The sequence below is a fragment of the Neomonachus schauinslandi genome, chromosome 12 (assembly GCF_002201575.2).
Source record: "Neomonachus schauinslandi chromosome 12, ASM220157v2, whole genome shotgun sequence".
NCBI lineage: Eukaryota > Metazoa > Chordata > Mammalia > Carnivora > Phocidae > Neomonachus > Neomonachus schauinslandi.
In genome coordinates, this window is record NC_058414.1 from 43,237,215 (window position 1) to 43,256,250 (window position 19,036).

The 19,036-nt window shown below is 38.0% G+C and overlaps 1 pseudogene; it reads left to right on the forward strand.

Annotated features, from left to right (window-relative positions):
• Nucleotides 1-1,887: 1,887 nt before the first annotated feature.
• LOC110579898 lies at nt 1,888-19,023 on the forward strand (annotated as a pseudogene).
• The last annotated feature ends 13 nt before the right edge of the window (nt 19,024-19,036 follow it).

Here is a 19,036-nt window from a genome sequence, read left to right on the forward strand (position 1 = left end):
TATTTATTTATTTATTTATTTAAGAGCGAGCGAGAGAGAAACGGCATGAGAGGGGAGAGGGTCAGAGGGAGAAGCAGGCTCCCCGCTGAGCGGGGAGCCCGATGGGGGACTCGATCCTAGGACTCCGGGATCATGACCTAGGACTCCGGGATCATGACCTAGGACTCCAGGATCATGACCTGAGCCGAAGGCAGACGCCTGACCAACTGAGCCACCCAGGCGCCCCCCAAATTGCATTCTTAAAATGTGTTTTGAGGGCGCCTGGGTGGCTCAGATGGTTAAGCGTCTGCCTTCGGCTCAGGTCATGATCCCAGCATCCTGGGATCGAGTCCCGCATCGGGCTCTCTGCTCAGCGGGGGGCCTGCTTCTCCCTCTGACTCTCTTCCCTCTTGTGCTGTCTCTCATTCTCTCTCTCAAATAAATAAATAAAATCTTTAAATAAATAAATAAATAAATAAAATAAAAATAAAAAAAAATGTGTTTTGAGTGCCCCTGTGCTTATACATACCTTATAGTATTCCAACACAATTTTCATTTATCTGTTGTTTTTATTATTTTTTTTAATCTGAAAGTCGTAACATGGGACAGGCTTCAGGGGTCTCCGGACAATCTGAACCCTCTCCTATCTCCTACGTAAAGCATTAATCGAATCATCACACCAGTGACTGGGACTGCAAAGACTAGGAAAAGGCTCCTCCGAAAAAGCAACGTTAGACCTAAAGGAGAAGTAAACATTAACCAAGTCAGAACGGGTGACGCAGGTGTACAAAAGAGTGGTAGTAAGTGTGACAGGCTGAAACTGGAGAGATCCTTTTGAAGAGCTGAAGGAGGTCTGGTATGGTTGCAACTTGAAGGGAGAGCAGGGTGGGGATCAGATCTACTGGGCCAGTGACCACTTACACATCAAGGGTTTTAAGCATTAGTAAGTTATGCAAAAAAAAAAAAAAGTTGCTGTGGTTGTAAATGATTGCTTTGTCTATGAAGAATGGATTAGAGGACATAAGCATGAAAGGGGAGTAGACGGGTCATGGGACACTGTAGTAGTCCTTGCAAGAGATAATAGTAGATTGGACTAGTGTGAGCAATGTGATGATGTAGAAAGGATTCCAGACATTGGTCGAATGTGAGGAAGTGAGGAGAAGAAGCCCAGGATAATTTCAGAGGTTCAGTTTTGACCGGCTGTTTGGATGTTGATGCCAATTACTGAGAGAAGAAACAATAGAGAATGATGGGATATGTATTTATGTAAAATACAAGTAGAGCTCTGTAAGGGCAGAAGAGATCTAGACTAGAAAAATATAGTTAGGACTCAGTTTATTCATGGGAAATGAAGCCATATGACTGAATGAGATTGCTTAGGGAGAGAAGGTAGAAGGTAAGAAGAGAGACAAAAGACATGGAGGTGAGGAATTCCAACATGCAATGTTTGGAAGAGGAGATAAGTTCAGCAAGAAATAAAAAATAAATAAGTGGTGATTATTAAGATGATATATCATGAAGCTTGGAAAGATGGTGTCTTTATAATTCATTCAGTAAATCTTGCATTAAGTACCTACTCAGCACCAGGCCCTGTTCTAACTTGGGAGAAAGCAGTGAATGCAAACATTGTTCTATCCTAATGGAGATTACATGGAAGTTGGGAATACACACATAAATAAACAAGATAACTTTAGATCATGATAAACCAATAAAATATGATAATGAGAGAAGGACATGCGGGAGTGGAGAAAAGAAGATTACTTAAGTGAAAGTAGATAAGGAAGGTCCCTCTGAGGAGGTAAATAAATAAATTTAGCCATAATATCTAAATAAATTAAGGTTACCACACTTAAATAAGGTGGTAACCTGGTGACAATATAGGTGAAGAATGTTCTATTTTCAAGAGAAATGGTTTTGAGATTGAAAAACAAAACAAAACCCAAGGCCAGTGTGGCCGAGCCATATCAAAGGAGAGAAGAAAATGAGATCAGGGAGGTTGTAAAGGACTCTGACATTGACTTTACAGATGATGGTGAGGAATGTGGCTATATTTTTAAAAATCAGCACAAAGATCATGGAAAATACTTAAAAGTGAACACAGAAACCTAACAGCAGTAAGTGCAGGTGAAAGTAAAGAAATTAGAAGGAAGATTTCTTCTTGTAATATTTTATTTTTAATGATAACAAATGATACTAAAATAAGTGATTAGGTATACAGGAATATCACTGTTGATAAGAAAGTAAAATCCAAAGGCTTACCTTTTGGTTATTGACCTAATTTCTAGCAGTAAGAATAATACAGGTAGTCAAGTGATGCCTTTGGAAATGTTAACAAAGCAGGGTTGCAGAATATAAATTTCATTAAATATTAACCAGAATGTCAAATTATAAAAGTTTGAATTATGCATATTAGAGTTAGGGGAAAGAGTCTGTGACCTATATTTTAAGCAGGGATTGGAAGAATAGAAGAGACAATCAAGGAAAAGAAGCCATAGTAGAGGATGCATATTGTAAAAATACATTTTAGCTTTAGAAGTGGTTTTTGTATGTGTGGTAGATTATATTGTACACAAATACCTGTTGCCTGCCCCTGGAAGGGGATTATCACTCACTTGCCTCCATGTCAGGCTTGATAAGATGACTTGCTTTATTAGCAAATGAAATGTGAAACGTAACCTGTGTCATGCACAAGCAGAAGCTTTAATATCCGATATGTGCCATGTTTTTTATTTTCTCTTTGCCACAAGATCAGCAGTGTTCTAGATAGAGGTTTGGGTGTCAGGGTGAAAATTACTTGGAGCAGAGACATTGCTGACCTACAATGAACATGTATTGAGAATTAGAAATAAGCCTTTATTGCTGTAAGTCACCAGATTTAAGAGTGGTTTGTTACTGCAGCCTAACTTAGCTTACTCTAATAAAGAATTTGGCACTGAAAGTATGGTGGTATATTACCATAATAAAAATCCTAAAATATCTGGCATTGGATTCAGGTCCCAGCAACAGGTCACAAGATAACTGTTACCAGAAGCTGGAAGGATAGCAATTATGTTATACAGTGTTGGAACATTTGATGAAATTGTTCTCATTTGAAGGCAGTTAATGTCCCTCATAAATTCATAGGTTTCAGTGAAATGGCAGGCAAAGGGTATGTAAGCTGCATGTGTCCGCTACTATTGGCAACAGTTGACAAGGTAATACAATATAGAGATGGACTCAGAAAATAATTGGTCCATATGCAAGCTTCAAGGACAGGGAATGGAGCATCCAGAAATTTAGAGACTTGCAGAGTTAGAAGATATGGCTGATACTTACCTTCAGCTGTACAAGATAAAATGGAGATTGATGTTTAATCAAAAAGATCAATTAAAAATCTCAAGATAGTGACCCAGTCATGAATGTAGCCATCACACCTTTATTGAAACATCTCAGTAAATTAAGGTGTCTTAGTAAAGTCTCTCAACTAAACAATTTGAAAGTCTGGACAAAGAGATAAGGGTGTAGCTCTCTCACCAAAGCCTGGCAGGATCATTAAATCTCAAGAAAGAAGGAGGTATACTAAAGGTATACACTAAAAAGAAATGTGAGTATAGCCATTGATGGATAGAGTTGACTGGAATCAAATAAAAGAAACATAGACTAAGTACTGATTTAAAAAAAAAAAAAACATCAGATTTGGTTAAAGACACTGTGACTAATTGAGATGTAAAATGACACTTGGACTCCCAGTGTTCTGGAGATGAAAAGCAGGTTGAGAGATATACTCATCCTCCAAGGAGAGCCTATTCCTCTCTCTTTTTTAAAAATATTTTATTGGTTTATTTCTTAGAGAGAAAGAGCACATGAGCACAGAGGGAGAGGCAGATTCCCTGCTGAGCAGAGAGCAGGACATGGGACTGTATCCCAGGACACTGAGATCATGACTTGAGCCAAAGGCAGACGGTTAACCATCTGAGCCACCCAGGCGCCCAAGAGCCTATTCTCTAATGCCCCCTTTAGATAGATCTAGGGCAAGACTTCCCAAAAGGTGAAACAGGAGCCACAGAGAAGACCAGACTAGAACTAACCTCCAAATAGCAAATTCAGGACCTACTCAATATTCCACACTTTCAGTCAGCAGCAACTTCTACTTTGTGAGATTTCAGGATGGGTGTGTGCCTCCCATTCTTTCTTTTTCTGAATGGGATCATTCATGGTGGTTATCCAGTCCCTGTTCCACCACTGCATTTTGTGTGTTGTGGGGCAAATAACTTAACTTGCCTATTTCATAGGTCTCCAAATTAAGAGGAGACATACCTAGAACAGAGACTACAGCATCACTCATAGATCATGGGCTTTGAGTTGGAAATAATGACAGTATAGGACTTTTAGGTAATTTCCCTTGGCGAGGAGGGTGAAAGAGGAAAGGAGAAAGATCTGAATGATTGTAATCAGAAGGGCCACTGTGGTAGATTGTCTTTTTGATCACAAATATTTAATGTCCTTACTGGGAAAAGATTGTCTTTTATTTCCCTGTTGATAAGCTTTGTCAGATGACTTGATCTGAGCAATAAGCATGCAAAAGTAAAAATACTGATAAAACAGAAGGAAATAAGACTTTGGGGCCTATGAAGAACTTAATGAAGACTATGATCTTTGTGGAATGATCAGGCCAAAAAAGAGGAAGATTTGCATTCCATATGGGTGAAATAAGGCGGAAGAAAGAAAAGTTCATAGTGTAAGTGCATAATATGTATAAGAAATTGAGATGAATTCAGTGTGTTGGAAGCTTAGATTGCATAGGGAGGGGTTCTAGAAAATGAACCAGAAAAGGTTAACCCAGATTTTTGAGAATTTTAGATTTGTAACTTGATCCTTTAGGTAGTGAGGATTCATAAAAGCTTTGTGTCTAAACACAGGATAAAACAACTACAAGACATAATGATGAAGGATAGTTGGAAGGTAGGCAGGCAGGGACAAGGGGCCCCCACCCTAAGAGAAAACCACCCTTAAAAGGATTTTACACTATCCTGGAAGGAGTCCTCCACCCTTTCCCATATTATAGATAGGTGACAAAAATCTGATTGGATGACAGGAAAGGGAGGGTTAATCAGATTGAAACAGCCCGCTAACAAAGCCCATAAAAACCCCTAGACTTAGAAACTCCCGGTAGCCGGCACCTGGGTGGCTCAGTTGGTTAAGCATCTGCCTTCGGCTCAAGTCATGATCCAAGAGTCCTGGGATTGAGTCCTATGTCCGGCTCCCTGCTCTGGGGGGAGTCGGCTTCTCCCTCTACCCCTCCCTCCTGCTCATGATCTCTCTCCCTCTCATCCTCTCTCTCTCTCTCTCAAATAAATAAAATCTTCAAAAAAAGAAAAAAACTGCAGCAACCCCTTCCGGGTCCCCTCCCCCCTCAGGAGCTTTGTACTATCACTTTGCTATCGCTCAATAAACCTTACTTTGTTGCCCACCACTCTGTCTGGTCTACCTCTTCATTCTTCGAAGCAGCATGACCAAGAACCGCTGGCACCAGGCGGGGGAAAAAAAATCCTGCAATAATATCTTAATAAATTAATTGGAGCTGTTTTTTACCATTTTACTCTGTGACTTGTGTCCTCTAGATTTCTGTTCCATTGTTTGATTTAATTTTGTGAATAATTTTAAAATACAAAAATGTATAAATAGGAGTTTTCTAAATTAAATGTAAGTTGTACTATGAATAGGTCTAAAAACTAAGAGTATATCAATAGCACACCCCAAAGGTGATTTCTCTTGCAGAGTTTCTCTGAAAATTCAAGCCTAGAAAATTCTGGAAGGTATAGTGATTATGTGTTGTTATTAATGTGTGACAGTAAAGAAATGGCTTCTTTAGAGAGGAATAATTTGATAAGTGAGCCGTGGAATATGATAATGCAACTGAAGGCAGAATCTTATGTTTTACTGTTTGCATTTGGGCATTTAATTATTTTTCTAGCAGATATATTGACAACTGTAGTTGTTTTTCTGATAACGCAAATACAAATTATACCTTCACTTGTTAATGAAGATTCTGCAGCTATCCTTAATCTAAAAATAAATATGTTCTTCCACTAGTATTATGGTTACTTAGCATAAACTGTATTTAATTATAAAATTTCTATTAGAAAAATTAGAACATATTTTCGTCTGTGAAAGTTTACTTCCACTGTTGTAAATCTCAAAGCTTCACATACTGTCATTAATTTAAATTAAATACCTGAAGAACTTTATGTACAAAATTCAATGAATACTAAAAAGCAAAGAAACTTTGCTTATTTATTTATTTAAGATTTATTTATTTATTTGAAAGCAATAGAGAACACAAGCAGGTAGAGGGGTAGAGGGAGAAGGAGAGAATCTCAAGCCGACTGCCAGCTGAGTGTGGAGCCTAACTGGGGCTGGATCCCACAACCCTGAGATCATGACCTGAGCTGAAATCAAGAGTCTTGACATTTAACCGGCTAAGCCACCCAGGAACCCCAAAAATCTAACAATTTGAAATACACTCATTTTCACTGAAACCTTCTGGTTAAACAATATTTTAGGAAAACTGCATATTTACAATTTTTGGAAAATTATACCATACACCTAGATCTTCAAATTAGAAATTTGTTGAAGAAATTACTCTTCTGTTGTTATTTATTATCTCTCTGAAATTTGTCTTCTCTATGAATCCATTCATTCATCCATTCCTTCATTAAACATATATTAAGTGCCCACTATATATTGCTCCTCATGCTGAGTGCTTAGGATAAGAAGAATAACACGTTGCTGTCTTTCTTCAACATCTTCAAGTCTAGTGGGGCTAGGGGTATCATTATTACAAAGCTTTCTGATAAGTGCTACAATAGACACTGATATATGAGTTAGGCTACTCGATATATAGTGTCCCAACCAAGATCAAGAATATAAATTCATCTTTGGAAATGTTAAGTCTGGTATACCTCCAAAATATCCAATTAGAGATGTTCTGAAGGCTGGCAAAACATCACTCTTCAGCTCAGAGAGAAGTTTGGTCTAGAGGTACAATTTAAGAGGAAAGGGGATATAAGTGACAGTTATTGGGAACTGATGAGCTTGTCCATGAAGAATATGTGTGAAAGAAAGTGTAATGAGAGAAGAGCGTTAATGCTAAAATCCTAAAGAACATGAACAAAATGGGGACCAGGCCAGGAAGGAGGAATCAGAACAGCAAAGTTAGATCAAGTCAGAAATGGAGGCAGATAAATATTTTATACCAGTCAGGGTTTAGCCAGAGAAACAGATCTTCTAGGAAATATACATACATAATAAGGAATTTATTACAAGGAATTGACATTATGCAATTGTGGGAGCAATATCTTATTGCAGTCTGAAGTCAACAGGGGAGGCAGTAAGGGAAGAGGAACATGAAGTCAGAAGCAAAGATATATTGGAACCTGTGGGGACAGGTGGAACCCATGAGGACAGAGAGACCTTATTTCTAGAACCCTTTGTCACGGAATTAGATATAAATCTAGTTCAAGAATATAGAAACTAAAGGAGGAATTTGACAAGAAAAGGAAAACTAAGAGATGCTCCATGCATTACAGACATATTCCTCCTTGCCTTCATTGAATTGTAGAATTCCAATTTCCCCTTGCTAATCAAAATCAACCACCCAAGCTAATAGAGTAATAGAGTTTTCTTTCCTTGAAATTATGACTTCCAGACCAGCAAAGCTACAGTTGCAGGGATGGTAAGTCATAATTTTACTAGTGGATCACTACAGAAGGTAAGAACCACTTCCATATTGTCTCTCATTGCTGTCCTTCAGAGTCAATCCAGAGTGGGATTATAGTGCTACAGCTGTCTACTTTGGAATATTGATAGCATTTTATACAGAACCATCTGTAAAACAGGCTCAAATATATCTTTCTTAGTTAATTGGCCATAGGCAATGCTCCATACCATAAGTTCAGGTTGAGAGGGGAGTATTGAACATGGGCGTGCAACTTAGGCTTTCAGGACCTGCTCAAATCCATCTGGTGATGGTTTCCATTTGGTGGTGAAATGCTGCAGTGTATATTCAATCTTATAGCTTTGTTCTTCAGATAAGACCCAGTTCATGATAGATAACTGAGGTAACATGGTAATTTGCTTCCAGCACCAACAGATCTGCTAGGTTATACATCTCAGGTTAAGAACAATTTGCATGGGGGATGCCTGGGTGGCTCAGTCGGTTAGGCATCTGCCTTTGACTCGGGTTGTGATCCCAGGGTCCTGGGATCAAGTCCTGCATTGGGCTCCTTGCTCAGTGGAGAGCCTGCTTCTCCCTCTGCCCCTCCCCATGCTCTTGAGCAAGAGCTCTCTCTCTCTCTGACAAATAAATAAAATCTAAAAAAAATAAAAAAAAAACAATTTGCATGGGAGCCCAGACCTGTTGCAGGACCCTGCCCAAAACTAGCAACTTTTCAGGTTGCTCAGTAAATGGATCAGGGTAGCATACACAGATGAGGTAATTGTTGCCTCCAAAATTCAAAGAGGCCCACAGAGTAGAAAGCATCTTTGTGATAAGAGGAGCCAAATGCAATAATCTGTGCTTTACTTTCAAAGAGCTATGTTGACATGTCCCAGACCACTGGAACCCTAGAAATTTCACTGAGGTGGCAGAAACCTGATTTTTGGTCAGATTTACCTCCTACCATCTGGCTTACCTATGTCCTAAGTTGTTGTTACTTCTTTCTTACTAGGTCCAGTTACCATGATGCCATCAATGTAACTGACCAAAATGAATTTCTGTGGAATAGAGATGATCTAGGAACCTGTAATAGGGCTGCAGAGTTGATGTATCCATAAGGTAAGACAGTCAAAGTGTGTTACTCATCTACAGAAAGCAAATTACTTTTGCTGGTTTTTCATAACAGCTATAGATATGGAAAGCATTCACTGGTCCAAAATTAAGGTGCCAGCAGACTTGGTCCCTAGTGAGAACCCTCTTCCAGACTTGCAGATGGAGGCCATCCTCACTTGGCAGAGAGAGAGAGAGAGAGCTCTGGCCTCTCTTTTTCTTATGAAGATACTAATCCCATCATGGGGACTCCACCCTCATGATCTCATCTACACCTAATTACCTCTCAAAGGCCCTATCTCCAAATACTGTCATATTGCAGGGTAGGGCTTCAACATATAAAGGGGGCACACGATCATTCAGTCCATAATACCTACCAAACCTTCAAGGTATAGATAATTCTCATGCTATTAAATTTGTCCCATATCTTTGAAAAAGGAAGCTTCAAAATTCACATTACAAAATAAGCATTAACCTCATAATAAAATTTGACAAGAAGAGTCCACGCATATTTCCTTTAATTCCAACCAGTCTAATAACAGTTTCATCAAAGAAATATCAGATCCCTCAAAATGTGGGGCCCTAGTGAAATATTAGTTAAAATTAGTTGATTTTAGTTGGCAGATTACATCATTCAGACAATGCAGACTCTTTTTCTGTTCAAAGACATTGAAGAGTGGAGGGTTGAATAATGTCCACTGACATTATTTGTGAACACCTGGAACCTCAGAATGTGAAGTTATTTGGAATTAGGGTCATTGTAGATGTAATTAGTTAAGGTCATACTTAATTAGAATAGGCCCTAAATCCAATGACTGATTTTCTTATAAGAAAAGAAGGGAAGACATAGACACACACAGAAGTCCATGTTAAAACAGAGACACAGATTGGAGTTATGCTACCACAAGCCCAGGAACACCGGGAGCCACTAGGAACTGGAAGAGGCAGGGAAAGATTCTCCCCTACAGTTTTTGGAGGAATTGTGGCCCTGTCAACACCTTGATTTCAGATTTCTGACCCCCAGAACTGTGAGAAAATAAATTCCTACTGTTTTAAGCCACCCAATTATAATAATTTTTGTGGTAAACTTCAAAAACTTAGGCAGATTTTGGTACCAGAAGTGAGTTGCTCCTATAACAAATACCTAAAAAAGAGGAAATTCCTTTGGAATTGGGTAATGGGGTAGAGGCTGGAAGAATTTTGAGGTGCATGATAGAAAAATCCTAGATTGCCTTGAAGAGACAATTCATAGAAATATAGACATCAAAGGCAGTTCTGATGATGGTTCTGTTGGAAATGAGAACACAGTAGAGAAAGCTTCTGTCATCTTAGAGAATACTCATATTGTCATGAATAGAATATTGGTAGAATTATAAATATTAAAGGTGCTTCTGGTGACAGAAAGAAATGAGGCCATTGTTACTGGCCATTGGAAGAAAGGTGATCTTTGTTATAAGTGGCAGACAACTTTGGCTAAATTGTGTCCTTTTGTTGGGTATAAAGTAGAACTTGTCAATGATGAATTTGGATATTTAGCTGAGGAGATTTCCAAGTAAAGTGTTAAAGGTACAGCCTCATTTCTCCTTGCTACTTATAGTAAAATGCAAGAGGAGAAGAATAAAGAAGTAACTGTTAAGCAAAATGGAGATAGTGCAAGAGACATACGCGATAGAGAGCATCCAAGATACATGAAATTGAAGTCCTGAAGAAGACTAAGATTTTAAGGCAAAAAAATTGGAGATATAATAACAAAGATTGTTTCAAATCTGATGTAGGATATCAAACTAAAGATGCAAAACTCTCGTTAAGTATCCTATAGAAGAGAAGAAAAACAGACCTAAATACGTTGCTGATGAGAGTATAAATTTACTACACTTTGAAAATCTGCTTCACTTTTTGTACCAAAATTGAATATTTGAATATTATACGATCCAGTAATTTCACTCTGAAATATAAACCCAACAGTAATGTGTGCTTATGTGCATCGAGAGACACAAACAAGAATGCATATAGAATCATTATTTATAATAGCTTTGAACTGGAAAGAGCAAAAATGTTTATCAAGGGCAAATGAATAAATAAATGTAGTACATTCAAGCATGTGATTCCATATTGCAAATGAACTACAAGTACACACAACAACATAAATGATTCTTACAAAAACAAATTGTTCAAAGAAATCAGAAACAAAACAACATTGTGTGAGTCCATTTGTATAAAATTTTAAAATAGGCAGACACTTAACCGGCTGAGCCACCCAGGTGCCCCTTTACGTGGTGTTTGGAAAGATGTTTGCTTCTTGATGATCCTTTGATCTGTACATTTGTTTATTTTTCACTTTTCTCTGTTATATTTTCCAATAATTTCTTTAAACTGAATTGTTTAGATTTAGAACAATGTTAGGGAGTTTGCTTATGATTGTCACTTAAAGATCTGATGGATTAAAAAAAAGAACAGAAGGTGTCATTTGTGCATTTTTGTTTGTTTGAAAGCTTCTCTGCAGCTTTTGAGATGATAACATGAAACTTGTCTCTACTAATCTTATTTGTCTAACATCCAATATTGTACATTTTATGATGTTGCTTCACTGATGCTGTCTTTGCCCATCTGCTTTGCTTTCTTGGAACTTGCCCCTTGTGAAACACAGCTCCTAAGACTGCCATTCATATGCACCGAAAAATAATTAAATACCTTAGCTTGTCTAAGAGATCTGTCTAATAAACAGCTATTATAGCAAATATTGAAGAACTCACCTCTTACTTTTATTTTTTCTTCATACAGAACAAATACTGATAAAATTTCACGGTATCATGTTAGTTTTTTTTTTTTAATTTTTTTTATTTTTTATTTTTTTTAAGATTTTTATTTATTTATTTGAGACAGAGAGAATGAGAGAGACAGAGAGCACATGAGAGGGGGGAGGGTCAGAGGGAGAAGCAGGCTCCCTGCCGAGCAGGGAGCCCGATGCCGGACTCGATCCCGGGTCTCCAGGATCATGACCTGAGCCGAAGGCAGTCGCTCAACCAACTGAGCCACCCAGGCGCCGTCATGTTAGTTTTTAAAAAGCTAAGTTATGGGGCGCCTGGGTGGCTCAGTTGTTAAGCGTCTGCCTTCAGCTCAGGTCATGATCCCAGGGTCCTGGGATAGAGCCCCGCATCGGCATGGGGCTCCCTGCTCAGCAGGAAGCCTGCTTCTCCCTCTCCCACTCCCCCTGCTTGTGTTCCCTCTCTCGCTGTCTCTCTCTCTGTCAAATAAATAAATAAAATCTTTTAAAAATAAATAAATAAATAAAAATAAAAATAAAAAAGCTAAGTTATGGCGCTCCTGGGTGGTTCAGTCATTAAGCGTCTGCCTTCAGCTCAGGTCATGATCCCACGGTTCTGGGATCGAGCCCCACATTGGGCTCCCTGCTCAGCCGGAGGCCTGCTTCTCCCTCTCCCACTCCCCCTGCTTGTGTTCCTTCTCTCGCTTTGTCTCTCTGTCAAATGGATAAATAAAATCTTAAAAAATAAATAAATAAATAAAAATAAAAAAGCTATGTTACTATGTGAATGAATCATGAAAACACTGTGCTTGATTAAAGAATCCAGACACATGAGACCGACATTTTTATTGCATTTATATGAAATACCTACAATAGGCAAATCCATAGAGACAGAAAGTCAATTATTGATTGCCAGGGACTAGGAATAGGGGAAATGTGAAGTAACTGCTAATGAGTATGAGATTTCTTTCTGGTGTAAGTAAATGTTCTTGAATTAGATAGTGGTAATCATTGTACAACTTTTGAATATGCTAAAAACTGAATTTTACACCACAAAAGGGTAAGTTTTATGGTATGGGAATTATATCTCAATAAAGCCATTATAAAAACTACGCCCTGAGCTAAGCAAGTTTTTTAGTTTTTAGTTTTTTAAAGGGTTATTTATTTATTTTAGTGAGAGAGAGAGAGAGAGAGCAGACCAGGGGGAAGGACAGAGGGAGAGGGAAAGAGGAAGCAGACTCTAATGGGGTCAGTCTCTAGCAGATCATGACCTGAGCCAAAACCAATAGTCAGATGTTTAACCAAATGAGCCACCCAGGCACCCCAAGCACCTTTTCTAAAAAAGTAATCTTGTTATATCAAGAGAGATGATTGACTGGCTAAGGTACAAAGATAAGATGATAATTTATTTTCATGATACTCTTTTGTGCATTTAAAATTTTTGTACTATATATACATACTAGCTGTGAGAAACTAACTGAAATTCTTTTCAATATTATTCATTTGTTAAATATGTAGAAAGATTTTATTCATGTAATACTAGAGTAGATTTTTGCTGCCTAAATACTTGAAGAAAATACTGTAGTCAGTATATTTTACATAATTTGAAAAGGATGATTATCAGTGAACCCTTTATTACAAAACATTGAAAGAATTTTATTTATTTATTTATTTATTTATTTTTAAGATTTTATTTATTTACTTGACAGAGAAAGACACGGCAAGAGAGGGAACACAAGCAGGGGGAGTGGGAGAGGGAGAAGCAGGCTTCCCGCTGAGCAGGGAGCCTGATGTGGGGCTCGATCCCAGGATGCTGGGATCATGACCTCAGCTGAAGGCAGATGCCCAACAACTGAGCCACCCAGGTACCCCAACATTGAAAGAATTTTAGAAGTTCCCAGACACCCAAAGTTGTAGTTAAGAATTCTGACTTGAACCTGATTCCTATTCCTTTGTAGATATTCTGTCTTTTCTCTAAAGGAATATTTAGAATTCTCTTGAAGTTCAGAAATTTGAGCACAATCTTTTCTTCATCAATATTGTTTTCTCTTGAATATCTCTGAAGATATTAATTTTTTTTTTAAAGATTTTATGTATTTATTTGACAGAGAGAGACACACAGCTAGAGAGGGAACACAAGCAGGGGGACTGGGAGAGGGAGAAGCAGCCTTCCCGCTGAGCAGGGAGCCCGATGCAGGGCTCAATCCCAGGATCCTGGGATCATGACCTGAGCCAAAGGCAGACGCTTAACGACTGAGCCACCCAGGCGCCCCTCTGAAAATATTAATTATGGCGAGATAATATGAGCTATGGACTCTCTGCAGGGGATATCCTTAAAGGATTGTAAATGATGGCTAGCTGCTGGCTTGTGCTGGTTCCAAGGCAGTTAAATATTTCTTGTTTTCATCTTAGCATTCTATCAAAACAAATACTTGCTACAAAAAGCTGGCCTTCAACAGGCACCTTATTCCAGGTGATCACATGTGATAATATAAGTAACTCTTTTATCATGCATGCCTTGGCTTGCCAATATCTTATTTTCCACTGGTAATAAAATCACCACTGTCTTTTGACCCACACCAAGTTAAATAATAAATCTTAAATTCCCATTTTGAGGTTTTATTTATTTATTTTCTGAACACCTTTCTGCACTAAACACTGTATCAGACAAGGTTTCAGTAGAGGAAACAGAAACCACTCTAAGTATGTTATGCTGAAAAGAAAGTTGGTGCATATGAAGTCATTTGAAAGGCTGGAGGAATGAAAGTCAGGGATCCAATGAGACTTTTAGTTTGAAGATCATACACTTGTAGCTGTGATCTAGAAGTCAGAAAATGAGTGCAGCTATTGCCGCTAACCTTTTCCAGAACTGTTCCTCCAACATAACCTTATACCTTTGAAGCTGGTGAGTAGATGCCAGAATGTGGATTCTACCTTCACAGTTTATGGAGCTTGTTTTGGTGCTGCTGCAGCTAAAAGTAGATGGCCTTGGCCTCCCTTTTACCTTCTAAATTCTCATGATGTACATAGGAGCCCTGATATATCTGAATTATATAATTGTTTTAAAGATTTTTAAAACTTTAGTTCCTCTCATGTTGTTAGTTTTACTTTAATATTTAATGAAACTTGGTTGCCTATATATGTCTTTTTACATGGATTGCATGGTATTGGTAGCCAAAATTTATATACCTTGCCTAAATAAGAAGCCCTGTTCACTTGGCAAATAATGAATGCAGGTTCTGCTTATAGACATCCTTGCTTCAATGGTTATAGTGGGTGGGAAGAAGGTTGGTGGTACGGGAGGGTGCATGTGAATGAGTAGGCTGTCCTTTATGGCTTATGAGTAGTTTATAATGCTAGATTTTTCTATTTCTTGTGGCAGTTGATCGTCACTGGGCTCACTATCATTCGTTCTCTTATAACCTAGTGCCCATTCTGAAAATTTCTGGAGTCAGACTTCCCACTTAATAGAACTGAACTTGAACTTTTTTTCAGGAGAGAAAGCTGAAAACAGGATTGTTGTGTGACTTTTTCCTTTTAATGAATCATCCAGACTGTTGTCCTAGTCTTGGCCCTTTTTACAGGCCTTATTATCCCTCATCTGAGGGATATGCAGGCACTTTGTAGGAAAATCTCACTTCAGTAACTCCTTTTTCACCTGGATGAAATTATTAGCTTCTTAGTTTGGTGGGTTTTGTTGGCAATCTGAGCCTACCTCTGTAACTATCAAAATTCCTCAATAGCCTTCAAAAGTTTGTTGGTGACACTCCTCCTTGGTTTATAACAGTACGATGGTTTTATGGTCTTATTTCTATTTTTATATTTATTAGGTGACTTCAGTGAAATTTGGGGAGGGTAGAAAGGTAATTCATGTGTTCAACTACCCTTTGTGAACCAGATATATTATCCTTAGATTTATAACAAACTGATTTGTACTTTCCTGGATTAAAAAAATTAATCAGGATCTACAGCTTCTCCCTTGAACCATATAAGACAATTCAATTTTTGTTTTCATTTCTCTTATTTTACTTTCCCCATGCTTCCCATCTTTTTACCTCCGAATCTCTTGGATTTGGTTATAATCTTTTAGAATTATGGCTCTTCTGGTTACCTATCCTTGCTTAATAATTGTATTAAATTTCACAATTTCATTATCAATAATTATTCATATTTAATTATAACTTTTTTTCTCTTTTCTTTTTACATCATTATGTGCATTGCATGTTCTTGGGTTCTGTTTTGTTTTGTTTTTCTCCCATTTTTCTGGAGTAATTTTGGAGATAGAGTCCTTTGTCATCTGCTTCTTAAAACTTCTCATTTAACTAGAGAGGTTATTATTATCACGCCCAGATTCTAAAGGAAGAATCAGAGGCTCAAAGAGTTCAAATTGCCTTTTGAAGGTCAAACAGAAATTCAGTGGCAAAGCTTGGACTCAAATTCAGGTCTGCAGACTCTCTGTTTGCTGTCTTTTTTCAGTTTGATTCTTTTTCATATAGCAAGTGTCCATACAACACTACGCCGCTTACTTCACCACCTTTTGTAGGAGTAGTTTGAAGGACCATATCTAAATATAAATCTGCTTTTTATACTTGTTGTTGATGATACTTGTACAGTCATGTTCAGCTTGATTAGTTGGAGAGAATTGTGAACATTAAGAGTATTCTTTGACAAAATACTACGTTAAGGCTGTCTGTGGTTGCAACTATTAGGAAATAATTATTCTCCTAATATGTGTACTAATGCATGGATACCTTGAATCGAATAGAGAATAAAAAGAAAAGCATGCGGGATTATATAACACAAGTATTTTAACAAGAAGATGGCATATCATTAGGAGATTCAAATTTTTCTGAGTTAAGAATGCTCACAGTAATTTATAATATGTGCCTTCAAGACACATAGAAAAATATTATAGGAGATGCTAATATAGCAGTTCATAAACAATGAAGATTCTTTATATGACAGAAAAATAGTAGCAAAGCAACATCCCTTATGAACATACAAGCAATAATACTCAACAAAATACTAGCAAAACTGAATCCAGTAACATATACACCATGACTAAATGGAATTTGTACCAGTAATGCAAGGTTGGTTCAACATGAAAATCAATGTACTACACCATACTGACAAAATTACAAAAGTATAAAAAAACCACATGATTGTTCCGATATATACAGAAAAAGCATTTAATAAAACTCAAAACTCTTTCAAAATGAAAACAATCAGCAAACTAGAAACAGAAAAGAAGTTATTCTTTTATGAAATAAAAGCATCTATGAAAACCCACAGGTAACATCAGACTAAAACAGTGAAAGATTGAAAGCTTTCTTTCTAAGATCAAGAACAAGACAAGGAATTGTACCCTTACTACTTTTATTCAACAGTGTACTGGAAGTTCTAACCACAATGATTAGGAAAAAAAAAAAAAGAGGGCAGAAAAGTGAGGAAATTGTACATACCTTTTCAGCTAGCATCCCATTGGCCAGAACTTAATTATGTAACCACAGATAACTTCGAGAAAGTTAGAAAATGTAGTCTCTATTTTTTTTTTTAAGATTTTATTTATTTATTTGACAGAGAGAGACACACAGCGAGACAGAGAACACAAGCAGGGGGAGTGGGAGAGGGAGAAGCAGGCTTCCTGAGCGGAACGTAGACACTTTACGACTGAGCCACCCAGGCACCCCTATAGTTGCTATTCTTGAAAAACTTGTGTCTAGTGGGGCACCTGGGTGGCTCAGTCAGTTAAGTGTCAGACTCTTGATTTTGGCTCAGGTCATGATCTCAGGGTCATCAGATTAAGCCCAGATTGGGCCCTGTGCTGGGCTCTGGGCTCCTCCCCTCCCCCTCTCCCAGCTTTTTCTCTCTCAGATAAATAAATAAATAAAATCTTTTCAAAAAAGAGAAAAACTTGTGTCTAGTTAAAATTTGGGGCTTTTATTTATTTATTTTTTTAAAAAAGATTTTTATTTATTTACTTGACAGAGACTCAGCAAGAGAGGGAACACAAGCAGGGGGAGTGGGAGAGGGAGAAGCAGGCTTCCTGCTAAGCAGGGAGCCCGATGAAAGTCTCGTTCCCAGGATCCTGAGATCATGACCTGAGCTGAAGGCAGACGCTTAACGACTGAGCCATCCAGGCGCCCCTGGGGCTTTATTTTTGAAGACAAGGATAATAGGTATTGGGAAACAACTAGCAATTTCTTCCACATTTATTAAATACAAATCAAAAAAGCAATTCGCTATTTAAAATTTTTTTTTCTCTCTCCGTTTCTTTCCTTCCTTCCTTTTTTCCTTTTTGTCTTTTTTTTCTTTTAACTCATGTATTACAAAGGTTAAAAAGATTGCTAATTTAAATGCAACATGGTCCTCTGGACTGGATCTTGGAACAGAAGAGGACATTAGTGAGAGAACTAGTAAAATCCAAATAAAGTTTCTGGTTTAATTAATAATATTGTACTAATGTTAATTTCTTAGTTTTGTAAATGTAACATGGTTATGCAAAATATTGACATTAGTGGAAGCAGGGTGAGGAGTATATACAAACAGTATTATTGGTGCATTCTTTCATAAATCTAAAACTACTTAGAAATTAAAAGTTAAAAAAAATGATTTTTAATACTCAATGGCCAGGGGTTTGGAAAGAATTCTCATGCACTCTTGGTCATAATATATATTAGTACAGCCTATTTTTAGAGAGCAATTAGGCAATGTTTATTAAATATAAATGTGTTTATATTTTTTTATTCAGAAAATCTATTTCTATCAGTGGCCCATGGCAGCAAGACAGTGGTGCAGATTTCCAAGAAGAGGAAGTTTGTTGCCAATGGCATCTTTAAAACTGAACTGAACGAGTTTCTCACTCAGGAGCTGACTGAAGATGGCTACTCTGGGATTGAGGTCTGAATTACACCGACCAGGACAAAAATCATTATCTTGGCCACCAGAACACAGAATGTTCTTGGTGAGAAGGGCCAGCAGATATGGGAATTGACCATTGTGGTTCAGAAGAGGTTTGATTTCTCCGAGGACAGTGTAGAACTTTAAACTGAAAAGGTGGCCACAAGAGGTCTGTGTGCTATTACTAGGGCAGAGTCTCTCCAATACAAACTCCTAGGAGGACTTGCTGTGCAGAGCGTTTGCTATAGTGTGCTGCGGTTCATCATGAAGGGTGGAGCCAAAGGCTGTGAGATCTTGGTGTCTGGGAAACTCCTAAATCCATGATGTTTATGCATGGCCTGATGATTCACAGTGGGGACCCTATTAACTACTATGTTGATACTGCTGAGGCATCAAAGTGAAGATCATGCTTCCTGGGGACTCACGTGGTAAGATTGGCCCTAAGAAGCCCCTGCTTGGTCATGTGAGCATTGTGGAACCCAAAGATGAGATATTGCCTACCACCCCCATCTTGGAACAGAAGGGTGGGAATCCAGGGTGGCCTGCCATGCTGCAGCCAATACCCACAGGATAACAGGGTCCCTTGG